Source organism: Dasypus novemcinctus, unplaced genomic scaffold, assembly GCF_030445035.2.
Source record: "Dasypus novemcinctus isolate mDasNov1 unplaced genomic scaffold, mDasNov1.1.hap2 scaffold_350, whole genome shotgun sequence".
NCBI classification, from domain to species: Eukaryota; Metazoa; Chordata; class Mammalia; order Cingulata; family Dasypodidae; genus Dasypus; species Dasypus novemcinctus.
The window spans coordinates 76597-92405 of record NW_026688314.1 but is presented as its reverse complement, the minus strand read 5'-3'; the positions used below and the strand labels follow the sequence as shown (position 1 = coordinate 92405).

At 38.9% G+C, this 15809-nt stretch overlaps 1 long non-coding RNA gene across 2 annotated transcripts; it reads right to left on the bottom strand.

Moving 5' to 3' along the window:
• Window positions 1-7040: 7040 nt before the first annotated feature.
• LOC131277732 (uncharacterized) lies at window positions 7041-14326 on the bottom strand. Of its 2 annotated transcripts, none has more exons than XR_009184844.2 (3): window positions 13165-14326; window positions 7434-7465; window positions 7041-7329 (listed from the first exon to the last, which is right to left on the bottom strand). It is a non-coding gene; the product is annotated as an uncharacterized lncRNA (long non-coding RNA). The 2 variants fall into 2 exon arrangements; XR_009184843.2 differs by lacking the exon at window positions 13165-14326 and adding an exon at window positions 10523-10610.
• Window positions 14327-15809: the final 1483 nt, after the last annotated feature.

Here is a 15809-nt window from a genome sequence, read left to right as displayed (position 1 = left end):
TCGCCAAAGTAGGTGACAGATAATGTAAAAATGCTGTGGGAAGAGGGCTACAAGTCTAGACTTCATCTAGACCTTTGGGGGGGGTTCATGTGAGGGAAATGACATAATTGTTAGGGTTTGAAATGTAGAGTCAGGAAATTGTGTCAGCATTGGGGCCATTCTTGTGGCTCATGAACATCCTTTGGGCATTGATTCTCTCCCTCAACAGCTTTGAGAAAGCAGCATTTTTAAGGATGGTCTCAACGGTGAAAGCAGGAAAGTAATTAGGAAACATTCTGAGATGATTGAAAACAAAACCACCACATACAAAAACTTACAGGATGTAGCAAACGCAGTACTGAGGGGGGAATTTATAACCCTAAATGCTTAAACTACAAAAGAAAAAAGACCAAAAGTCAAACACCAAACTGCACATCAGGAAGAACTAACAAAACAACAGCACAAACTAAATCCAACACAAGCAGAAAGAAATCACAAAGATTGGAGAGTTTAAAAACCAAAAATGAAGGGGGAAAAAAAAAATCATCTAAATTAATGCAGAAAAAGCATGTGACAAAATCCAGCATCATTTCTTCCTAAAATCACTTAGAAAAATAAGAATAAAAGGAAACTTCACCAACATTATAAAGGGCATACTTGAAAAACACCACTGCAAACACCATATCACTGGTGAAAGATTGAAAACTTTCCAAGATCTGGAATGAGACAAGGATGCCCAATGTCACCGATGTAATTCAACATTGTACTGGATGTTGTAGGCAGAGCCAAGTAAGCAAGAAAAAGAAATTAAAGACATCCAATTAGGAAAAGAAGTAAAACTTTCTACTTGCAAATGACATGATCTTATATATAGAAAGTCCTGTAAATTATACAACAAAGTTATTCAAGCTAACAATTCCAGCAAAGTGCTGTTTGTTGAGATAAACATGAGCAAATCAGTAGTATTTATGTATAATTTCAGGAAGAAATGAAAAAAAAAGAGTCCATTTCCAACTATCAGAATAAATTTAATTGAGGATGTAAAGGAATTATGCATGGGAAACTTCAAAATTATGAATACAAAAAGAATTTTTAAGAGAATGGAAGGATATTCCCTGCTCATGGATTGGAAGGTTAAATATACCAAGATATATGAATTACCGATGCTATGCAGTCCCAATGAAAATTGCAATAAACAACTTTGTAGAAATGGAAAAGACAAGTCAACACATTTATTTGGAAGGACATACAGTTCCAAAAAGCCAAAACCATCATGAAAAACAAACTCAGAGGACACACACTTCTTCACTTTAAAACATATTACAAAGCTACAGTGGCCTAAACAACATGGTCCTGGGACAAGTAGATACATAGACCAATTGAACTGAATGGACCCTCAAAATTATTCAGAAATAGACTCTCATAACTATGGCCAATTGATTTTTGACAAGGCTGCCAAGTCCATCCAAAATAGTCTCTTCAATAAATGATGCTAAGAGAACTGGATATCCATATGTAAAACAATGACAGAGGACCCTGATCTCATCTCATATACAAAAAATTAACTGAAAATGTATAAAGATCTAAAAGAACTAGTAAGATAAGATTTCTAGAAGAAAACATAGGAAATGATCTTCAGCACCTCATGTTGGGCAATGGTTTCTTAGACTTTACACCCAAAGCACAAGCAACAAAGGAAAAATTAATAAGACCTCATCTAAATTAAAAAGTTTTCCACCTAAAATAATTTTATCATGAAAATGAAAAGACAAGTCATTCCATGGGAGAAAACAATTGGAAACTATATATTCAATTAGGGTTTAATACCTAGACTATACAAAGAAATCCTCAAACTCAACAATACAATGAAAGAAAACCCAATTAAATATGGGGAAAAGACTTGTGTCTCCAAAGAGTATACACAAATGAACAGAAAGCACATGAAAAGATGCTTACCTTCATTAGCTATTATGGACATGCAACTCAAAACCAAATTGAAATACCATGTCACACTCACTATAATGGTGTTATTAAGAAACAGAAAATAAAAAATATTGGAGAGGATGTTGAGATATAGAAACACCCATTCAATGCTGATGGCCAAGTAAAATGGCCACACAGCAGCAGTTGGACCTTGCAATATGGAGAATACATTCCCTTTGAAAATTCTGTGATGACCGGTTGCCATGGTTATCTCATGATGCACGTAAGGCTCATGGTCCTAACTGTCACTCTATGCCCAGAGAGATTTGGAGTTGGTAGCAGGTGGAAAAGCTCCCAGCTTAGTTTCCACAGAACATAGAGATGGGAAATCTCAATTGCTGCTTGAGAGGTATGATCATATTGGCCGACATGATTAATTCAATCCCCAAAAAATTGGCAGGAAATTTTTCCACAAAATATGATTCACTTTTCTTCTGGTTTCTCCTCTCCAATTTGTCCTAAAGAGTTTTAGATGTGATTTATACTTTTCTCTTAATTCTTATTTTATATTTTAGATCCATCTATCAAGCTGGTTGCCTTAAAATGAGTCTCCCTTTAGAAAACTTTAGCATTTCTTATAAAGTTCTTTACCATTCACTCTCTTCCTCAAGACCATGTCTGTGTTAATGTTATTTTACTCAGCAGAGATGTAGTAAAATAATTACTGCAGAATATGGAGTGAATCTGGATTGGTAGGGACCAGAAAGGATGCATTTCATATGATGAGGTGTACTAAAGATGTTTTTAACACCCTTTTCAACCTCTATTCATCATTAAGTGTATATATAATCCAGTATACTTGGGGTATGTTAGTACCATTCATATAACTAGTTTTCCAAACCTAGCTATAAGAACTTGAGTTTCCAAATGTCAGTTTATAAACCAATATACATATTTCCTTTAATCCTTGGGGGTTATCCAAAATTTTCATTTTAAGAAGTTACCTACTGATTTTCTCACTGCCCTGTATGCTCTTCAATAGTAAGTATGGGGAAAATAGAATAATTTTTTTCCATTGTGTTTTACATTACAAAATAAGCTTCTTTAGATGTTGACCATAATAACACATATTAGACTTGTTAGTGGTTTCATGGTTTAGGAAGCTAGACCATAAGTAAGACAAATGTTGAACTTAAATGGAGTGATTCCCTTCACTATCCTTTCTCACTAATGGATTGCCTATCTTTACCTAAAAGGGCATATGATTTTGCCAGATTTCATGGTGGGATTTCTGTGGGATAATAGCAGAGGGTGCAGGTAATTGAGTGCAACCTGAGGGAGGGAGAAGAAGGGACATCCCTTAGTACATGAGCAATTGGGGCCCAAAGAAAGGAGGCTAGAGGTGCTGAGGAAAGTCCTGGGTGGGGATAGCTATGGATGGGTCTCTCTCCTCTGCCACTGCTTGTTCAGACTTGAGTGCAAGGAGAGCACATTCTCTGCAGAGCTCTCATGTGGCAGCTCTTTGTGAAAAGGTGGGTTCTGAGCCAGGATGGGAATCAAGCACACCCCTGATCACTAGGAGAGATTACATGCCCCCAGGAAGGCTCACATGAGGCAGCTGACAGTGGGAGTATTTGGGGCACGATGTTCACAAGTTTTGTTCCCTGGTCCTTCAGAGGAACTCTATGAGGGGAAACCTGAGTTATGGTTTGGGTCAGAGAACTCACTTATGCAGAAGGCAGGGTGAGGGTTTGAACCACTCTCTCTCCTGTAATAAAGTAGTTGGCAGGCCTTTCTCCACAGCTCCTGGGAGGTAACTTGTAAACCCAGAATCTGCTGAGTGGGGGCACTGACTACATTTCCTGACTAGAATCATTCACTCAGCAGTGTTGTTGACCACACAGGGTTGATGTGGGATCTCAGAACAGAGCACGTGTTCTCTGTGAGCTGTAAAGGATCACCCCACTGAGGGCTGAAAGTCAGTGTCCATCCCCCTTGTCCTAGAACCATCAGGCACCCACTCTGGAGGGAAGTACTAGCAAGTTTCTTGAAATTCCTCCCAACATTTAATAAGTGAACTCTTCTGGGGCTTTTATGATATATTGGGCATTTTTCTTAAGGATTTCCTTACATTTGCTTATTTTTAGTCTCATAATACATACTAATAAGCAGGTCTGGCTAAAATCTTCAAAAGACAGCATGGAAAACTGGACACATAAAGAGTTTACATAATGTTCCCTGTTTTGGGTGGCCTCTGAATGAGATTTGAATACAGTTGACCAGACCTTGGCACCCATGCTTTTGGTCACTGTGCTCTGCTGCCTTCCTATGCTGTGTCATCTATATAAAGTACCCTACATCTGTCTTTTGGGTGTCTAAACTGAACCCCAAACTACAACTTTTTTTGAAACCCACCTTTTACTCAAGTGGGACACCTGTGTAGACTGTAAATAAGGGATCATAGTGTGAACTGTAAATAAATTAATAATGATTTCCTACATTCATCTGTTGGTAAGATGTCACCTGAGAGTTCTGTTGTGAATGCCTTTCCCAGTTCTTGTCTCAAGCATGAAAAAAGAAAATTTGCTACCCAGTCCAAAAAATCTACTATCTGACAATCCCATTCAGTTGGGAACCTCAAAATCAGCATCTGGCGAAAGAAAAGGAAGTGTCCTCAAACATTCCCTAGAAAGTATTCCACAGACAGTACAGTAGAAATGCAATTATTTTATTGCATCAGTAATGTTGACTGTAGATACTAAGTATTCCATATTGAGAAAAACCTTTAAAAAGGTTAAGCCATGAGAGTTTTCTTAATTCACATGTGAAATTTTGCTTTTAGTAATGAGTCAGTAGTGCCACAACCACATAATTAAAAATGTAGTTACAACTAAAGTTGGTTCACATTTACTGGTAGATTGTATTTTAAGTTAATGTTTGGTCAGTCTATATCTGAACATTAGTAGGAAGAGTTATCTTCTGAAAAAGTGCTGTGAGATTATTAAAAATCTGATATATTTTTAAGAGAAGTTTTAGATTCACATAAAAAACTGTGGAGAATACAAACAATTCCCACATATTCCCCTGCCACCCTCCCAGTCTAGAGCCAGCAGTTTCCCCTGTTAATAACTCTCATCACTGTGGTATGAACAATTGAAGGGACAGTATTGATACAGTGTTTTGGAGGCTCGCTCTTCCTAATCCTCAGCTTTGTGCATTTTGACAAAGGCATATTGTTATGTACCTACCATGACAGAACATCAGTGGTTGAATTGTGTCCCTCCAAATTACACGGAGAAAACCTTGGTACCTGTGAGTGTGACCACTTTTGGAAATAAGATGTTTGCAGATGTGATTAAGATGAGGTCTACTGAATCAGGGTGAACTGCAATATAATACAACTTGTGCACTTACAAGAAGGGAAGAGACAGAGAGGAGAAGGCTGTGTGAAGATGGACCAACACTGGAGAAGCAGGCCAGGTGAAGATGAGGAAGAGATTAGAGTCATGCTGCCAGGAGCCAGGACACCTGGAGCCACCAGAAGCTGGAAGAGTCAAGGAATGGTTCCTAGCAAGGATCTTCAGAGAGAGACACAGAGTATGGTGCTGTGGACACATTAATGCTGGACTTTTTGTCCTTAGAATTGTGAAGGTTTAAGTTTGTGTTCTCAAACCACCCAGTCTGTGGCAATGTATTATAGAAGTGCTAAGAAACTAAACACATATAGTGCTGGGAAGTAAGGTGCTGCTGTAACAGATACATGTGGAAGGCTCACAGAGGCTTCTAGGCAAAATATAACTTCTGAGCAGTCATGGGTGAAATTAGCCCAGATATTTCCAGCCTACCTATAGCCATGACACTGCATTGAAGCTTCAGACTCCAGAAAGCACAAATGGACCTCATCAATGTGCCTGTCTGGATTGCTAAAGATGTGATACAAAAACCTACTGAAATTGTTGTATTCCACAATTTGGGACAGTAGGGTTTTCATACAAAATAGCAGCAAAAATAATGCATTAATAAGAAATTTAAAATGTATGCAGGACTGTATATTGAAATCTGATTGACCTACGCTCCATTTTCTTTAGCCCTCTAGGTTCTGTGTCTCAAGTAACAACAGTTAAGTTTTTGCACGTCCTTTTGGATTGAGTAATTGAGTATTCATATAAAATTGACACTGTACCACAGTTTTCTAAGGGCTTTACCTATATGTACTCATGGTCTTTTTTCCCTTTACTTTTAAGGAAATTTTAGATTACATGAAAGTTAAAGCAAAATTAGGTGGGATTCCCATATACCCCACCTCCACCCCCTCACACTTTACCCATTAAAAACATCTTTCATTAATGTGGGATATTTTTTATAAATCTTGAAGCACTGCTACTAACCATGGTCCATAGTTTCCAAGGTAAGGCCCACTGACGGGTTGCCAATTTCCTGGGGATATCTGCCCTGGCTAGAATGTCCAGATGTCTTTAGAGCCCTCAGGAATACTCCTGCCTGAGGCATTATTTACTGTGGCAGCCACAGAGATCCTCCTATGACTTGCCTAAACTTTCCTCTGGAATGACTTCCTGACTCATATTGAAGTATCCTAGCCATAAACACTCATTTGTATTTAATATTCCCTCTCTTGGTCAAGGTCTTTTTACAAATGTATCTCTAGTTGGCAATTGGTAACAATCCCTCAGTGCCAAGGGGGCCCATCCTTGGGAGTAATGTCCCATGCTGGGGAGAAAGCAGACTTCTATGCTGAGTTTGGCTTAGAGAGAGGCCACATTTGAGCAACATACACATTTTCAGAAGGTAACTCTTAGGCAGTATATATCACTAGGCTAAGTTTCAATTTTACAAGAATGAAGTTCATAACTACCAGCATTAATATCAAGGGCCTGGCATATTGGTCTGTCCTCTTTTAGCTAGGTTCTGATGATGTATTGATATTCTTGCCACTGTATTAGAAAATGTAGCAGGGCTCCAAGAATGGGAATTGAAAGTTTTGTTGGTTATTGTATGGGTTCCATCTACTGAGATAACACCCCATGACCATATGGACACATTCATAATCCCTAGAGGCATGCCTGAGGTGCACCCCTCCCCACACATCTGTCCCTCACTGTCACCCTGCACCAGTAGACCTCCCCTGCCATAGCTGTAACTTTTGTGTAGTTCAAAACCTCCCCATAAAGAAAGTCAAAAGTTTTTTGCATTGTGACTTTCATCACCTTAATATCTGTTATTTTTTATGTATACTTACAATTTCATCTGTATCTTCCCCCAACGTCTTATTTTTTTTCACTTTATCTTCAAAGAAGCTTTAGGTTACAGAAATGTCACATCAAAAATATAGGGAATGAGCAGATGTGGCTTAAATGTTTGAATGCCTGCTCTCCACATGGGAGGTCCCAGTATGATTCCCAGTGCCTCCTAAAAACAAAGACAAACAAAAAATGAAAAAAGCAAACACACACACAAAAACAACTCAAAGGAACTGATGTGGCTCAGTGGTTGACTACTGGCTTCCCACTTACAAAGTCTGGGTTTCACTCCCTGGTCCTGGTACCTAAAAAAAGAGAGAAGAAAATAGAAGAATATATAGGTGATTCCCATATACTGCACCCCTTCCCATCTCATATTTATTCCTATTAGCAATATCATACATGAGTAGGGTTCATCTGCTACAATTGAAAAAAAAAACGGAAGCATTGCTACAAACAATGGTCAATGGTTTATGTTATGGTTTACACTTTGCATCATACTTTTATACGTTTTCACACAATGTACAATCATCTGTATCCATCATTGCAAAATCACACAGAACAGTTCCAATGCCCTCAAAATGCCCTATGATCCATCTATTCTTCCCACCTTCTTCCCTCAGAACCTATGTTAGCCACTAAGTTTCAATTTTCCAAGAATAAGGTTCATAGTCTTATGCATTAATAATGAGGCTTTGACATACTGGTCTGCTTTTATTTGGCACTGCCCATGTACTCTAGAGATTCTTGCCCCTCTCTTTGAGTATACAGCAGGATTCCTAGGATGGAATTTTAATATTTTCTCATTGTTTGTGGGTCTCCATCCACTGATATAACACCTTATGACAAGATGAACACATTCATATTCCTTTGAAGCACACCCCAGGGGCATCCTTTTCTATATGCCCCCCTAGCACCGGTACACTGCACCAGTGACCTACCTGCTGTATTTGCCAAAAAAACATTCCCATCCTTGTAGTCCCAACACAAACGAACAAATCCCAAGTACACTTGTTCCTTCCTCCAAGACTTCCACAATTCCATACAGTCCAAATTAAATACCTCCACCATGCTCACCCTTCCATTCCAGTTCCATCAACCCACTCATATCCCTGCATCACCATCACCCCATCCTCTGCCAAACCACCCCTTTCTGCCTTATCATAGGCTCTGCCCATATTGAGCTTGGTTCACCACACTCAACTCCCTTTCTGTCTCCTTCAATCTATCTTCCAGACTCTCTGTGAGTCTCCTAAATAAACTTAGGTCATATCAGTGAGGTCAAGAAGTATTTGGGGAAACGGACTTTGGCCCAGTGGTTAGGGCGTCCGTCTACCATATGGGAGGTCCGCGGTTCAAACCCCGGGCCTCCTTGACTGTGTGGAGCTGGCCATGCACAGCGCTGATGCGCGCAAGGAGTGCCGTGTCACGCAAGGGTGTCCCCCCCTGGGGGAGCCCCACGCGCAAGGAGTGCACCCATAAGGAGAGCCGCCCAGCGTGAAAAGAAAGTGCAGCCTGCCCAGGAATGGCGCTGCCCACACTTCCCAAGCCGCTGACGACAACAGAAGCGGACAAAGAAACAAGTCGCAGCAAATAGACACCAAGAACAGACAACCAGGGGAGGGGGGGAAATTAAATAAATAAATCTTAAAAAAAAAAAAAAGAAGTATTTGCCTTTAGTGACTGGCTTACTTCACTCAACATAAGGTCAAGATTCATCTATGTTGTCACATATATCAACATGCCATTCCTTCCTACAGCTGAGTAATATTCCATTGTATATATAAACCATATTTGCTTATCCATTCATTTGTTGCTGGTCACAATTCTTATGCATATATACCCAGTAGTGGGATTGCACAATCATATGGCAATTCTATAATAACCCTTTTGAGCACTGCCAAATCATCCTCCAAAATGGCTGCACCATTCCACTTTCCCAGCAGCAGTTGAAGAGGCTTAGTCTTTAAGGAAATGGAGATTCCATTTTTAATAAGTAGGGTGGCTAATATTTTAGAAAGAAACAAAACTAGAAAATAACAAATAGAGATGTGGATATGAGTAAACTGGAGTCCCCATATATTGGTGATAGGAATCTAAAATAAAGCAGCCAATTCGGGAAATAGTTTGACATTCCCTCAAAAAGCTAAATCTAGGACTACTATATGACAGCTACCTATTAGGTTTATATATTAAAGAATTAAAAACAGAGGCTGAAAGAGGTACTCAAAACCAATATTTATTGCAGCATTATTTGCAATACCCAAAAGCTGGAAACCACCTAAGTGTGCTCATATAGAGGAATGAGTTTTTTTAAAAGTGGCATATCCATACAATGGAATATAATTGAGCCATAAAAAGTATTGAAGTTCTGATACATACTACTATATGCATGACCCTTAAAAATGTACTGAATAAGGCAGGCACAAAAGTAAAACAGTTGGTGATTGCAATTATTTGAAAGCTAAGAAAAAGTAAATTCACAGAAACTGATAGGAGATTAGAGTTTATTACTAGGGACTAGCAGAAAGTAGAATGGGCTTAATAGCTAATAATTACAGAGTTTCTGTTTCAGGTAATGAGAAAGTTTTGGAATTGAATGTTTGGTGACAGTTACAAAACACTGTAAATGTAATTGATTCAAGTAAATTGTACATGCTGTAAAAATGGGTAAACTGGCAAATTTTCTATTACATAGCTATCTCATTGAAATTTTTAAAAAATCCTCTAGAATGGATGGGATATTAAAAGTCAACAAGGCTGTGAGGCTGAAGCAGTATTTCTTAAAGTCAGTGTGATACTGACGATTTCCTTGGACTTCAGAATAGGTTGGATGTATATCATCATACTGTATAGTTCAGTAGAACTTATACATGAACTATTTCACATTGACTTAGATTGTCTTCAGCTACAAAGCCAAGGATTCTATTCTGATTACATTCCACTCTCTCCTTTGTCTCTCTCTCCTACATGAAGGGTTTCTGGGTAGCTCCACCATCCTTGTTTGCACATTGTAGCCTCTTGTCTGGGCAAAGCAAAGTGCCCTGAGTAATGCAGGAGCTGCACCCCAGTGTACTGACCATTACTCTGTGTCCCCCTAGCTCCCATGGAAGACCTAGTAGAGGAGCCTTCTAGTGACAGGGTGGTTGAGGAGGTCCCATCTAATGTTGAGGTGAAGTCATCTGTTTTTGTCTAAGATAGAAATGTTCCTTTCTCAGATTTGTCCTTTTTAAAATTTGAGTACAGCACTTATTATATGATGGTATGAATTATAAATATTTTTAAAGATTAGACTACAGCATAATTATATTTTTTCTTCTCCTCCCCCAGCCCCAGCCCCACCTCCATCCTACTGTTCTTACTGTCTGTGCCCATTCACTGTATGACCTTCTGCATTTTTGTCTTGTCTTCTCATCTTTCTCCTCTAGGATTCACTAGGACTCAGTCCTGGGGACCTCTGAGGTGGAGAGAGGTACCCTTTCTCATGTGCCACATCAGTTCCTGGTCTCTGCTGCCCTTCACTTTGACTTTCCCCTTTGTTTCTCTTTTGTTGCATCATCATCTTACTGTGTGACTCACCTAAGCAGGCACTGGCTCACCATAGAGGCACTCAGCTCACCATGTGAGCACTAGCTCACTGCATAGGTACTCACACAGGCACTTGGCTTAACACATGGGCACTTGGCTTACTGTGTGGGCACTGCATCCCTTTATGGGCACTGGCTCAGCACATGGGCATTCACATGGACAATCGGCTCAGCACATGGGCACACAGCTCACCATGAGGGCACTTGGCTCACTACATAGGCACTGGCTCACCATACAGGCTCACTTTCTCTTTTTTACCAGGAGGCCCCAGAGATCAAACCCAGGTTCTCCTATATGGTAGGTGGAAGCCTTATCACTTGAACCACATCTGCTTCCCTGAACTACAGATATTAGCTGTCCGATCCAGTGGGGGTGGATTCCAGGGGCCTGTGGGAAGAAGTGGGGGCAGGGAATGAGAAGAATGGAGGCAAGACAGGATTCTGATCAAGACTCATTTCTTGGGGGTAGAACATGGGAATATATACTGAGGGAAGGGAATGTGTCCATGGGTGATAGGTTGGTCTTGTGGGTGGCAGGCATCCAAGGAGGGAATTGGCTGAAAATTTGTGCCAAGTCTGCAGATTTTCGCACCTTGCACCTGCGTGCTGCTGTGGTTACCAGAGTTGTGGTGGGAAGGGGAGAACAAAGAAACAAGGAGGAAGAAGAAGAAGGAAATGGCGGGGCAGGGCTGAGGTACTTGTGAAATCCGCCCATGTTGTTGGAGGATGTAAATAGATTTCACAGTGGGTGGCTCCCCACAGGTCCCCCTTCTCTGTTTAATATGTTAGGAACTGAAGTGAAGAACAGCTGGTGATGGCTCATGTTAGGGCAGGGCTTATGCTCAGTGGTGATGTGCAGCTGCAAGGTGCTCCCGTACTGAGGGGGCTGTGCCTGTCTTAGGTTGGGGCTGCACCTGTTAAGTGATCAGTCTTACCTGTCATTGGGAATCATGGCAGCAAAAGGCCACATCTGTCTTAGGTTGACTGATGGGTCAGCCCAGTTGCCCGTCGTTGGCTAACCAGACCAGCGCCTCAGTGATAAATGACTTGCAAATATAACAAGCTATAACAAGGAGCTCTACACCACACATGACATGCATGATGTACTGAGATTAGTGGGTGAGGCCACACCCACCCTGGTCTTGTTTGGCTAGGGCACCTGCTGCTCATTTGAACCACTAAACTCCTCACTGAAGCTGTTTTCCTTACTGAAGCTGTTCAGTGATATTAATTAAACAAAGAAGGGTTAGCTGCAATAGGGGCAGTTGTGACCATGGGCAGGGAGGACAGGCAAGGAAACGCCATTAGGGTACAGGTTGGTGATGAGGCAACATAAGAGATTTGCATTTTCAAAGGTTGGTTGTTTGTTCTTCGGTCTGGATAGGCTGGTATTGATGAACAGCAGCAAGATACATCACATAGGCAGAAATTTGCTTCATCCTTTCTTGGAGGAATTTAAGGAGGCAAGGTGCAAATGCACAGATTAAAAGGAGAGTGATTAGGGGGCTGAGGAGGGGACCTAGCCACATTACAAAGGGGGAGGTGAGCCAGGCAGATAAGGAGAGGTTGATTGGGAGGGCAGTATTCCTTCCCCCAATTCTCACTATTTCTTAGCATTTTCCTCAACAATACCAGATTCATTTATATAGTAGCAGCATTCCTCCTGGAGGAAAAGGCAGGTTCCCCCCTTTTTCAGCTGTAAGTTAAGGGCCCTGCAGTTTTGAAGGACTACTTGGGCGAGGGATGTTAGTTGCCACTGCAGAGAGTCAAGAGACTGTGCACTGGATTCTAGGCTAATTTGTCATTCTTGTTTAAAGTATTGCAAGCTGATGAGGCCATGACCAAGAGCACCACCTGCCGTGGCAGCTGCAGTGACTGAACCTGTGAGGCTAATTTTTTACCAATATAGGGAGGAAGGCGGCTCTCTTTGACACAGATGCGGATAGTAAAATTTTTAGTTTGCCTTCTCCATAGTATGTTAGTTGCGGGGTACTGGCTATTAGGATGCAAGGCCTCATTTTTATAGAATAGAGCACTTTTGGGTTATAGTTAATTTTCCGACAATCATGAGTAGGATTCTTGGTTATGATTAAATTGTAAGAGGGAAACAAAGTCACAATAAACTGAATATTACTATTTTTGAAGATAATTATGGTCTGATTTTTAACCTACATACAGGAAGGATGGTTACTAATGCATAAGGGTTGATAATCAAATGGTAATATGAGATTATCAATTCTTTGTCTTTCTTTATAGGGTTTAATTGGCAATTGATTATCAATTGGTTTAGGGAATATATGGGTTTTATTCAGATATATATGAAAGAATGGATTTTTCCAGGTTAACACTCTAAGTAATGGGGCTTTAGGTATAAAGGCCTAATAAGTGTAATTACTGGCAGCTTCCTTATTACTTACGATCACCATCATCAGAAGTTGTAGAAGACTCCATCTCTTCATTCTGGGGTTTAATCCTTTTCAGTGATAACTAAATTTGTTCTCCATTTTCTGAAATGATAAGAGCATAGCCTCACCCCTTACTTTAATCCTGCTTTTTTCCATTCATTGCTTAAAATATCTTTCTAGAATATTGGTTGATCTTCATTTCCTGTGTCTACTGTAGATGTTTGACATTTTCCAGAGTGACATTCCACAGGTGTTAATGAATTATAAACATTAAGAAAATGTAAAGTAAATAAAGCTTTTGCTAATTAATCTTTTGGTGTCTTAATAACATTATTTCCCCCTTTTTGTTTTAAAAGCATAGTTTTTAGGGTATGATGGTTGCATTCAACTATGGCTTGACCTGTAGGATTATAAGAAATATTAGCAACATATTGAATACCATATTTTAAAAGGAAAGATTCAAAGGATTTACTAATGTAAGGTGTATTATTAATGTTTAGAGGGCATCCCATTACAGCAAAAGCAGACTATAGATGTGAACGAACATGATGCAACTGTTCCTTACTTTGAGCAGCAGTGTACATAAAATGAGAATAAGTGTCAATATAAACATGAACATATTGTAGTTTACTAAAGGATGGTATGTGAGTAACACCCATCTGCCATAATTGATTAGGAGTCAGGCCTCCGGGATTAGTTCCAGCTTGAAAAGGCACCACTGTTAGTGGTCCACAAGTAGGACAAGAAAGAATAATTTTTGTGCCTGTAGTTTTGTTAACTTTTGATATTTATTTCACACACCTTTAGCATTAATGTGAGTTAGAGCATGAGCACCTTGTAAATACCCTACTAATAAATCAGCTCAAGCATTATTTGCTGTCATAGGACTAGGCAAAGAGGTATGAGAGCGTATGTGAGTAATGTAAATAGGATGCTGTTTTAACCTGATGAGATGTTGCAAGTCAGTGAAAAGTTGAGATAACTTATTAGTAGCAAAGATATGAGCTGTTCCAATATGCTAAACAGTAAGGCATACATATTCAGAATTAGAGACAACATTCAAAGGTTCCTTAAATATTGTTAACACCTTAATGATGGCAGCAAGTTCAGTATGCTGAGCAGACATGAATGGAGTCTGCCAAGCCTGTTCTTTTCAAGAAGTAACATATGCTGCTTTTTTATTACTATTACAATCAGTAAATACTGTACAAGATGGTTAGGCCATGCACATAGTCCTGAAAAGCACTGCAAAAGTTCATTGTTAGGTTTTTTATAGATAGAGGAATGCAGCTGGCTTGATTTGTGTAAGAAGACACTAAAGAAAGTCTTAGCAAGTTTTAAAACAAAGTGATAGCTGTGCTGGACTTTAACTTTTTGCAACAAACTAGCAGTGTTTGGAATTGCTGCATACTAGTGTTGTTACTTTAATCTATGATAAGAGGTTGCTTCTGTGACACATACTCTTTTATTATAATTAAAACCATGAATAACCACACTGTACTGCTCTTTAATATTATGCTGAAATATTGGTAACTTTATACACTTTTAAGCATTTATAGAAACCTTTTGTTCATACGACTTTAATTAATAGAGGGTTTAAGGGAAGAAAAAACTTGTTAATTTTATAACACTGTAAAACACCTTTTATTTACTTATAACATATTAAAAGAACTTAATTATTACTTTAATTTTTCTCTCAAGGTAAAAGAACAAATCTCTTATAATTAGTTTGGAATAAAAGGCTACTGTTCAGGATTAGGTTTTGAGAAAGCAGTTTTGAACATTATGTTCCTTTAAAAGAGATAAAACTTTCCTTTCTTGGAACACCGAGGAAATGATAAGCAGAAGAAGCACAAGAAGCTATTTTGATAAGACAGACTTTCTTTGTATACCGATTATTGAGGATAAGAACTTTTACCAAAACAGATTAATGATGAGAGGCCTTGAGAAAGAATAAAAATTTTCAACTTTGCATCAGCATACTACTTGATACTAAAGCCTTTAAAATTTTATAGATAGGCCCATCAAATCTTATTCAACTTTAACTATAAAATTTCCTTTTTCACGAACCTTCTGCACTTTTAGTGGTCACTCAGGTTTTCTTCCATATTTTACCCTTTCTTAATAACCAATCATTTTATCTTAGGACAAAATTATCCCGTTTCCTTAATAATAAAAATACATTCCATATAGCCTACATACAAAGTTATCAAGCAAACTTTTAATAACATAATACCGTGAACACTAAATGAGCTTGTTAAAATAATGAACTTTACTTTAAATACTTAGTAGCATGCAATATCAGAAACAGTTTCCTAAAAGCAAGTTGTCAAGGGAGGCTGACTGCAGCCAAGCTTCCCTGTTATAAAATTACTTTTTATTATTATTATTATTAATTCAGGTTTGTTTAATAATGACCTTTTGGAAATAGCCACTTAAACACTTTAATTTAAACAATGCTTTATAAGACCTTTTATAATTATTTATAACCATATAGACTATAATTATATCATTTTTAGACAAATTTTATCTTTACAGAACACATTCCCTTACTTAAAATTATCACAATACCTTCTACAACTTGCCACATGCAAATTAAGTTTCAAGAGTTTATGAAAAATTAGCCATCCTACTTTAGGACAAAACACACCCCCTTG